The 10,072-nt window shown below is 48.3% G+C and overlaps 1 non-coding gene across 1 annotated transcript; it reads right to left on the reverse strand.

The window, feature by feature from the left end:
• Positions 1-7,454: 7,454 nt before the first annotated feature.
• Positions 7,455-7,558, reverse strand: LOC112129756 (U6 spliceosomal RNA). The gene has a single exon (XR_002912112.1). It is a non-coding gene; the product is annotated as a U6 spliceosomal RNA (small nuclear RNA).
• Between the last annotated feature and the right edge of the window lie 2,514 nt (positions 7,559-10,072).

Raw genomic sequence — 10,072 nt, forward strand, 5'->3', positions numbered from 1 at the left:
CCTGGGTAGCTGGAACTACAGGCATAAGCCACCATGCCTGGCTAATTTTTATATTTTTAGTAGAGACGGGGTTTCACCATGTTGGCCAGGCTGGTCTTGAACTCCTGACCTCAGGTTATCTGCCCGCCTCGGCCTCCCAAAGTGCTGGGATTACAGGCGTGAGCCACCGCACCCGGACTTTGAGCACGTTCTTGCTTTCTGACACAAGGTGCTCCAGACTGACCTTTTACTTTCCTTGCCCCAGCTGTGGAATCAGTCGTTTATTCAAATCCTGGTCTCTTGTGGTGGAGAATTTTTATTTCCCAGTGAAGGTCCAGGAACTTGGTGTGCGCTCGTTTTCCTGGGTGTCTTGCTTCTAGGCCCTTTCAGTGAAGAGAGCTAAGATGTTTTAGAGGAGCCTCCAAGTGTATTGAAACCTCCAGCTTAAATTCAGCACCACAGGCCTCATCTGTACTTTAGTCCATATTTTTCCTTTTCTCAAACCATCCTGATTCCCAACAATTTCAATACACTTATAAATTTCTTCTGTACTGCAATATCCAAATTCTGAAACAATAGTTTCCGAATTCTTAAACTGATGTCACTGCCAACAACAAACTCACCAAGTAAGGTTTGGGATTTCTCTTCAGCCCCTTTCCCCACCTTTGGGTATATTCCCTAAGGGTGCACAGGGTAGTGGATTCAAAAGTTACTTGAGGCCAGGCGCGGTGGCTCACGCCTGTAATCCCAGCACTCTGGGAGGCCGAGGCAGGCGGATCACTTGAGGCCAGGAGTTCAAGACCAGCCTGGCCAACATGGCAAAACCCCATCTCTACTAAAAATACAAAAATTAGCCAGGCATGGTGGTGCGTGCCTGTAATCCCAGCTACTAGGGAGGCTGAGGCAGGAGAATTGCTTGAACCAGGACCTGGGAGGTGGAGGTTGCAGTGAGCCAAGATGGCGCCACTGCCCTCCAGCACGTGAAGTGACAGAGTAAGACCCTGTTTCAAAAAAAGAAAAAGAAATAAAAGTTACTTGAATTATTAATTTTCTCTTGGAAACCAGGTTATGAATTTGATATGCATGAGGTTGACTTGATTCTGTTTGTATTCAATTGAAGGTTTGTTCCCATCATTTTTATTTTCTTTTTTTGACTATGTAAATTCTTTACCTAGATCAAGTCAAAACTATACAAATAGGTATATTCCCATTCCCATTCCTCCATCTGTTCCCACCCTTAGTCTCTGTTTTCTCCTCCTTGCCTGTCTTCTCCTTTCCTCCTTTTCACCTTCCTTCCACAACAATAAGTAGGTATATACCTATCATCTCACAGAGCTCCTTCTCGTCCTTTTTTTCTTTTTTATTCTTTTTTTTTTTTTGAGATGGAGTCTTGCTCTGGAGTGCAGTGGTGCAATCTGAGCTCACTGCAACCTCCACCTCTTAGGTTCAAGCGATTCTCCTGCCTCAGCCTCCCAAGTAGCTGGGACCACAGACACCCGCCACCACGCCTGGCTAATTTTTGTATTTTTGATAGAGACGGGGTTTCACCATGTTGGCCAGGCTGGTCTCGAACTCCTGACCTCAGATGATCCGCCTGCCTTGGCCTCCCAAAGTGCTGGGATTACAGGTGTGAGCCACTGCACCCGGCTGATCCTCCTCATCTTTAAAAAATTCCTGCATAGGCCAGGCACGGTGGCTCATGATGCTTGTAATCCTAGCACTTTGGGAGGCCAAGGTGGGTGGATTGCCTGAGCTCAGGAGTTTGAGACCACGCTGGGTAACACAGTGAAACCCCGTCTCTACTAAAATACAAAAAATTAGCTGGGTGTGGCAGTGTGCGCCTGTAATCCCAGCTACTCGGGAGGCTGAGACAGGAGAATCGCTTGAACCCGGGAGGCGGAGATTGCAGTGAGCCAAGATAGCACCACTGCACTCCAGCCTGGGCAACAGAGCAAGACTCCATCTCAAAAAAAAAAAAAATGCCTGTATAGTCCTCCACTGTGCTAGCTGATCATTTGTTCAGCCCGTCTCCTAGGCAGGGAATATCTTGGGTTTTTTTCCAGCATTTAGCTATTACAAACAGGACTGCAGTGAGCAGCCTTGGGTGTATGCTGTTTTGCATTTGTGAGGGTGGATCTTCAGGGCTAGTTCCCAGGATTGAGATTGCTGGGTTCAAGGGTAAATACATATTTTGTTAGACATTGCCCAAATCTCTTCTGTTTTGCCGTCTCACCAGACACATGAGAATGCTTGCTTTTCCCCAACAGCGAGTGCTGTCAGGTTTTTGAATTTTTAGGAGACAGATGGTTTCAGTGTAGTTTCAATTTGTATTTCTCTTATGAGTGAAGATGAGCATATTTTCATGTTTACGGGAGACTTGTATATCTTGTTCTGTGAACTCTTCTGTCTTTATTCATTTTTCTATTTTTTCACTTGATTTTTTTTTTTTTTTTTTTTGAGACAAAGTTTCACTCTTGTCACCCAGGCTGGAGTGCAATGGCGCAATCTCAGATCACTGCAACCTCCACCTCCCAGGTTCAAGCAATTCTCCTGCCTCAGCCTCCCGAGTAGCTGGGATTACAGGCACGCACCACCACACCCGGCTAATTTTGTATTTTTAGTAGAGACGGGGCTTCTCCATGTTGGCCAGGCTGGTCTTGAACTCCCGACCTCAGGTGATCCACCCGCCTTGGCCTCCCAAAGTGCTGGGATTACAGGCGTGAGCCACTGTGTCTGGCTTTTTCACTTGATTTTTAAGAACGTGTGTGTGTGTGTGCACGTGCATGTGTGTGTCAGAGTCTCATTCCCATTGCCCAGGCTGGAGTGCAACGGCATGATCTCGGCTCTCAACAGCCTCTGCCTCCTGGGTTCAAGCGGCTCTCCTGCCTCAGCCTCCCGAGTAGCTGGGACTACAGGTGTGCACCACCACGCCCAGCTAATTTTTATATTTTCTGTAGAGACAGGGTTTTACCGTGTTGGCCAAGCTGGTCTCAAACTCCTGACCTCAAGTGATCCGCCTGCCTCAGCCTCCCAAAGTGTTGGGATTGTAGGCGTGAGCCACCACACCCAGCCAAGAACTTTTTATATATTAGAAAGATTTCTGGGCTGGGCACAGTGACTCACATCTGTAATTTCAGCAATTTGGGAGGCCAAGCTGGGAGGATTGCTTGAGTCCAGGAGTTCAAGACCAGCCTGGGCAACACAGTGAGACCCCATCTCTACAAAAAGTTTAAAAATTAGCCAAGCATAGTGGTGCGCACCTGTAGTCCTAGCTACTCTGGATGCTGAGACAGAAGGATTGCTTCAGCCCAGGAGGGCAAGGCTGCAGTGAGCTGTAATCGCCCATCGCGCTCCAGCCTGGGCAACAGAGTGAGACCCTGTCTCAAAAAAATAAATGAATAAAAGATTTCTGTATCTCTCCATCCCGGCTCTCTCCACCCACTCTGCTTGTAACCTAATCTAGTTCATGTCACTTCTCACTTGGATTAGAACAACTACCTCCTGAAACTGGTTTCCAGGCCTCACTCTTGTCCTTCTCTAATCCATTGTCCATATTGGAACTAGAATGATCTTAAAATGCACATCTGATCATGTCACCACCTCCAGTGACTGGATTCCTGTGGTCCTTGGGATAAGCAGTTTCTTAGAGGAGCATTGGGGACCACCTCCCCTGGCCATGTGCTCTGTCCTCTTTTGCCTTCATAGCATCTTTTCGAAGAGCTGTATGTGGTCACAGAACAAGGGGCTTCGTGAAATTACGCTGGCAGCAGAAATGAGCAGACCTGGTTTCTTAGGTCGGCTACATTGTCTCATCGTCTAAACACCACTTCCTTGGGGAGGCTTCATCAACACCCCTCCATCATCTCTGTTCCCGGGGCACCATGAACTTCATCCTGTCACTCACAGCTCCTGTTTTATCACTAGACTATAAGCTCCCTGAGGGCAGAGCATGCGCCTGCTTCCCTACTGGATCTAGCAGGCGCTCCAGCAGTATTTTTTTTTTTTTTTTTTTTTGAGACAGAGTCTCACTCTGTCATCCAGGCTGGAGTGCAGTGGCGCCATCTCGGCTCACTGAGATCGGCAAGCTCCGCCTCCCGGGTTCACACCATTCTCCTGCCTCAGCCTCCCGAGTAGCTGGGACTACAGGTACCCGCCACCACGCCCAGCTAACTTTTTTGTATTTTTAGTACAGACGGGGTTTCACCGTGTTAGCCAGGATGCTCTTGATCTCCTGACCTCGTGATCCGCCCGCCTCGGCCTCCCAAAGTGCTGGGATTACAGGCGTGAGCCACCGCGCCCAGCCTCCATCAGTATTTCTTAATGCATGGCTTGTACTGCTGAGTCAACAGGTTGTTTGGTGCCAAGTAAATACAGGAGGAATGGAATGAAAGAATGAGTGGTTCAGCCCAAGCTCCTGAAGGTTAAGTGCGTGCTTTCAGAATTAATCAGGTGCCATTCAATTTCTTTCCAGTGGGACCTTCTTACTCAAGATGGCTTCAATTCCAATCACTGGAGAGTTTTGAGAACCAGTGGGAGGGGTTCCTGGGCAGCAGGGCTCTGCTCCCACCGGGATTTGTTTATTCAGCTGATGTTAATAAATGAAGCTGAAGGTAACAAGCTGTCACTTAGCCTCTCCAGGCTGGACTAGAACTGCCATTGGTTAAGTTTCAGATTTCAGCCCCAAAGTACAGTGTCACCACCTTGGATGAAGGATATTAATTAGTGTCATGAGGGAGATCACAGTCTCATTCCCCTCCGTCACTAGCACGAGACTGAAAAAAAAAAGAAAATCAAATTCAGTTAGAACAGAGACGTGCTGAGAAGCTGGGCCAGAGACCCCGCAGGGAACCTGCTGTTGTTTGTCAAAAAATGAGGCCAACGAGGAAGAAGCCGACCATGCCTCCCGTTCCACTCGCTTCGGAACCCACAGAATGTTCGACAGGGCAGCACCTTTCAATTAATAAGACACTCAGATTCCACGCTGGCACAGTCGAGCGAACTGGATTAACCACGCGGCACGTGGCAGAGCCACAGCGCAAACCACGGCTCCTGCTGCTGAGGAAAATGCAGGCGCCTCGGCCACTCGGGGCTGTGGGTCTGACGTGAGCAGCCTCGGGGCAGAGACAGATTCTGTTCATGTCTGTCCCCTCTGCCATCCCAGGCCTCAGGGGCTTCTGTTCACCTGACCATGGCAGGGTTGTTTTGCCTGCCTGTGAAAACCACTCCAACCATCATGGTTACCATTGCTTTGCACGTTGGCAAATTTGGGGAACATCACCTTCCAGGCCACTTACAGCACTCGAACAAGGGCTTCGACAAAAGACAAGCGTTATTATGAATATAATAATAATCAGGGTTAGTTGGCTGTCCTGGCGGTTTCTGGTCTGCAAAGGGTTAACAATGATGACAATAACGTTGCCTCCAGGGCTGAGTTTCTCATCTGCTCTATCAGGCCCACCCCCTACTCAGGACTGATTCTCCACATCCCAGATTCATGTCCCCCACCCCCACCGCACCAAGGGCAAGAGAAAAACCCGAAGTTCTGCTCAGAACTTTGTCCCCTGCCGCCTACTCCTCTCGCTGCAGTTTTCCTGTTAGCCAAGGAATTTCATTCCACAGATCTGTTTGCTTCTTTCTGTTGCTTTAGCCAGCAGGCTTACCCTGACCTGAGGAGGGTGACTAAGGGGAAACGGAGTATTTTCAGCCAGGGGCCATCACAGTTGCTGTATCAAGTATCTTTTCCAGGCAGTGGATTTCATGACAGGCGTGTCTTTATTCGGGAAAATTAACGCACTTAATTTAGAGGGATGGACTTCCCTTCCAGGAACGTTGCCCCCCTCATCTGTCCCCCATGCCACCTGCTGGATCATCTACAGTGACAGCAACCACCATTTTTATCCTGGAGACACCATTAAACCTAAGCCAGGAGGTCTGGCTTGTAGTCTGCACTCCACCTTTTGATGAACACGGGAAATCACAGAGCCAGCTTTCTCCTTTGCAATGGGCATGAGCCCAGGAGGATCGGGGAGGGGGTTAGTGGGCATCTGAGACTCGGGGAGCTGCAGTGGTCCTTGGTGGGAGATCCACAAGGTGAAATGATTGTGTGAATCCAAGCACTCTTTGGGGCCAGAGACACCAAGGAGAAGGCACAGAGGGGAAAGGGGACTGGGTTGGAGTATTTCCTAAAATTGCACTTGCCAGGCTGGGCGCGGTGGCTCACGCCTGTAATCCAAGCACTTTGGGAGGCCGAGGCAGTGGCTCATCTGAGGTCAGGAGTTCCAGACCAGCCTCTCCAACATGGTGAAACCCCGTCTTAACTAAAAATACAAAAAAATTAGCCGGGCGTGGTAGCACATGCCTATAATCCCAGCTACTCAGGAGGCTGAGGCAGGAGAATCACTTGAACCCGGGAGGCAGAGGTTGCAGTGAGGTGAGATCGCGCCATTGCACTCTAGCCTGGGTGACAAGAGCAAAACTCCATCACACACACACACACACACACACAAACACACACACACACACACACAAATTGCTATAGGGATGAGGCTATTTTTTATTTTTTAACTTTTTAAACTTTTGTGGGTTTTTTTTTTGAGATGGAGTTTTGCTCTTGTCACCCAGGCTGGAGTGCAATGGCACAACCTAGGCTCACTGCAACCTCCGCCTCCCGGGTTCAAGTGATTCTCCTGCCTCGGTCTCCCAAGTAGCTGGGATTACAGGCACCCATGACCAAACCTGGCTAATTTTTTGGTATTTTTAGTAGAGATGGGGTTTCACCATGTTGGACAGGCTGGTCTTGAACTCCTGACCTCAGATGATTCACCTGCCTCGGCCTCCCAAAGTGCTGGGATTACAGGCGTGAGCCACCACGCCCGGCCTTAATTTTTATTTTTTAACAGACAAGGTCTAGTTCTGTGGCCCAGACTGGAGCGCAGTGGTTCAATCACAACTCACTGCAGCCTTGAACTCCTGGTCTCAAGCAATCCTCTCGCTGTAGCCTCCTGAGTAGCTGGGATTACAGATGCTCACCACCATGCCCAGCAAATTATTTATTTTTATTTTTATTTATTTATTTTTTTTGAGACAGAGTCTCGCTCTGTCGCCCAGGCTGGAGTGCAGTGGCACAGTCTCACTGCAAGCCCCGCCTTCCAGGTTCATGCCATTCTCCTGCCTCAGCCTCCTGAGTAGCTGGGACTACAGGTGCCTGCCACCACATCCAGCTAATTTTTTGTATTTTTTTTTTTTTTAGTAGAGGTGGGGTTTCACCGTGTTAGCCAGGATGGTCTCGATCTCCTGACCTCATGATCCACCCGCCTCGGCCTCCCAAAGTGCTGAGATTACAGGCATGAGCCCCAGTGCCCGGCCTAATTTTTATTTTTTAGAGATGGGATCTCACTATGTTGCCCAGACTGGGGGCATTTTTTTCTCTCATTTTTAAAAATTTTGAGTTAAAAAAAACTTTTTTTTTACATAAAAGATATATGGAACACTTCATGAATTCACGTATCACCCTTGCTCAGGGGCCGTGCTAATATCGGCGTCATTCCACTTCTAGCATATGTGCTGCTGAAGTGAGCACTGTTCTATCATTTTTAACATCGATTTTATAGAAATGAAATTTACATCCTTTTAAAACAGTTATTTTACCAAGTAATACATGTACATAAATTAAAAAGTCAAATGGAGGCCAGGGACAGTGAGTGGCTCATGCCTGTAATCCCAGCACTTTGGGAAGCTGAGAGGGGAGGATCACCTGAGGTCAGGAGTTGGAGACCAGCCTGGCCAGCAGGGTGAAACACCGTCTCTACTGAAAACACAAAAATTAGCTAGGCGTGGTGGCGTGTGCCTGTGGTCCCAGCTACTCAGGAGACAGAGGCACGAGAATCACCTGAACCCTGGAGGTGGAAGTTGCAGTGAGCTGAGATCACACTACTGCACTCCAGCCTGGGCAACAGAGTGAGATGCCATCTCAAAAAAAAAAAAAAGTCACATGGTACTAAAAGCCATATTGAAAAACACTGGCTGGGTGCAGTGGCTGACGCCTGTAATCCCAGCACTTTGGGAGCCCAAGGCGGGTGGATCACAAGGTCAGGAGTTGGAGACCAGCCTGGCCAATATGGTGAAACCCTGTCTCTACTAAAAATACAAAAATTAGCTGGGCGTGGTGGGGGGCACCTGTAGTCCCAGCTACTTGGGAGGCTGAGGCAGGAGAATAGCTTGAACCTGGGAGACGGAGGTTGCTAGTGAGCCAAGAACGTGCCACTGCACTCCAGCCTGGGCGACGGAGTGAGACTCTGTCAAAAAAAAGAAAGAAAGAGAGAGAGAGAGGGAGGGAGGGAGGAAGGAAGGAAGGAAGGAGGGAAGGAAGGGAAAGAAAGAGAGAAAAAGAAAGAAGGAAGGAAGGAGAAAGAAAGAAAGAAAGAAAGAAAGAGAGAGAGAAAGGAAAGAAAGAAAGAGAGAAAGGAAAGAAAGAAAAACACTAACCCCCTTCCCCAAGGAACCATCCTTATCTCTTCTACGTATTTCACTTTGTATTTATCCCCGGATTTCTACATTGTCCTACTCTTCTTTCTTGATTCTTTCTTTGTATGTGCCCATTGATTTCCCACTGTGGGGGTTGGGAACTGGGCCCTGTCCCACTCTGACCCCATCACTTCCTCTGCTCAGTCCTCCCACAATGTGGTCATATCACAACTTTGGTTAAATTGATAGTGCTTTTATTTTAATCACTATGCAAATAACATTCAACTCAAAATGTTCCTCAACTCTTATGGTCTCCCCAAAACCTGCTGAGGTGGTTTTAAAACATATCTGCAGATTCTTGGACTCTCCTCTCATCAAGACGGAGAATCTGATTCCCTCCCTGCTTGCACGAGGTGGTTCAACTCTAAGGAACACAATGCCGCTGAAGTGACGCTGTGTTGCTTCTGACGCAGCTCGCGCAGCGCGATACAGCTTCCCTCTCATTTTAGGACCTGAGCCTTTGGAGCCCTGGACCACCATGCAGGAAGCCACCAGCCACCATGCTGGAGAGATCATGTGCAGAGACAACGTAGAGAGAGGCCCGAGGAGCCCCTCCTAGTCCATCCTCGAGCTCTAAGAGTCTTCTAGTAGACGCACCAGACATGTGAGCAAGGAGGCCTTTGAGATGACTCTAGCCCCAACCACCGAGTGAGACCTGCCTATCTGAGCCCAGTCAACTGCCAGGGTCACCAGAGCTGATAATAATCAATGATTGTTGTTTTATGTCTGTAAATTGAGGTTGGTTCAGCAACAGGTGATGGGAACATTGTTCCAACTGTGGTCTCCTCATCTCATGTGACTGCAGCTTCATCCCTCCAGTTGCTCAGGCCATCTTTGATTTATCTCTTTCTTTCATACCTCACATTCTATATGTCAAGGAATATTTGGCTCTGCCTTCAAAATATCCAGAATCCAATCTCTTCTCACCACCTCCAATGCTTCCACTTGGTCCAAGCCACCATCATCCAATGGGGCCATCAGTATGGTCTTTCCCCTGGATCACTGCAGTGGCCTTCTGACTGCAATAGCATCCTACTTCTACCTAGTCCCTCCTACCGTTTATTCTCAACACATAGGCAGAATTATCTTGCCAACATGTAAGTCAGATCATGTCACTCTTCGGCACAAAACACTGCAGCAGCTCCCATCTTGCTCAGAGTCAATGCCCGAGTCCTCACAATGTCCTGACCCTTCTTGTCTCTCTGACCTCATTGCCCAGTCTCCTCCCCTCTCCAGTTCTGCCGCAGCCCCACTCTCCTTGTTAGTCCCTGAATGCATTAGGCTCACTTCTACTTTAGGCCCTTTGCATGAGCCATACTCTTCATTTATTTCCTGGAATTTATCATTACTTTTTGTTTGTCATTTACCTACTATTCTATGTGGCAATTGCTCATTTTTTCCCCAAGTGCTTTCATGTTTCTGGATACTATTTTCCGTATCCTCAAACATGTCATTTTATTTGATTCCTTGGGTGCTTCACTCCTGGTGCCTGCCATCCTGCTCCCCTCTGGACTGGTAGCTCTCTATCCATTATCATCCTGGCATTTCTCTTCACTGCTGTTCAGCATTG

This window comes from Pongo abelii, chromosome 19, assembly GCF_028885655.2.
Source record: "Pongo abelii isolate AG06213 chromosome 19, NHGRI_mPonAbe1-v2.0_pri, whole genome shotgun sequence".
Lineage (NCBI taxonomy): Eukaryota > Metazoa > Chordata > Mammalia > Primates > Hominidae > Pongo > Pongo abelii.